The sequence below is a fragment of the Penaeus monodon genome, chromosome 22, assembly GCF_015228065.2.
Source record: "Penaeus monodon isolate SGIC_2016 chromosome 22, NSTDA_Pmon_1, whole genome shotgun sequence".
Classification (NCBI taxonomy): domain Eukaryota; kingdom Metazoa; phylum Arthropoda; class Malacostraca; order Decapoda; family Penaeidae; genus Penaeus; species Penaeus monodon.
This window is the reverse complement of record NC_051407.1, coordinates 25,144,365-25,144,800: the sequence shown is the minus strand read 5'-3', so window position 1 is coordinate 25,144,800 and position 436 is coordinate 25,144,365.

Below are 436 nucleotides of genomic sequence, written 5' to 3'. Positions count from 1 at the left end.
TCGGAGGAGTCGGGGGTTAGCGGAAGAGGGTGTATGGTCAAGAGGCAAGACGACTGAGGGTGAAGGACGTCCTCGCCGGAGAGGAGACGTCTCCGACTGCTCTCGTTGGCTGAAACACGTACTTCTGAAGGCTTTTGGAAATAATAAAAAGTATGAATATCCATACGAGCCTATCACTCTTTCAGGACTCCCCAATCATTAACGTAATGATAACGTTGAATTTACCAGGTTCTCTCGAAGTCGTAACGGAAAAAGCCCTTCAAAATAAGGTTTGAAATCTGATCACTCCCATAACAAGGAGTCCTGGTCAGCGAAAAGGTAAAGATCCCTGGGCTGCTTCGCCATCATGAAAATGGTTAGCGAGGACGAGATTCTGCCTCATAAGTACGAAATAACATGTGCTCAAGCATGAAGCCAATACGGTTATCGTGAAAAC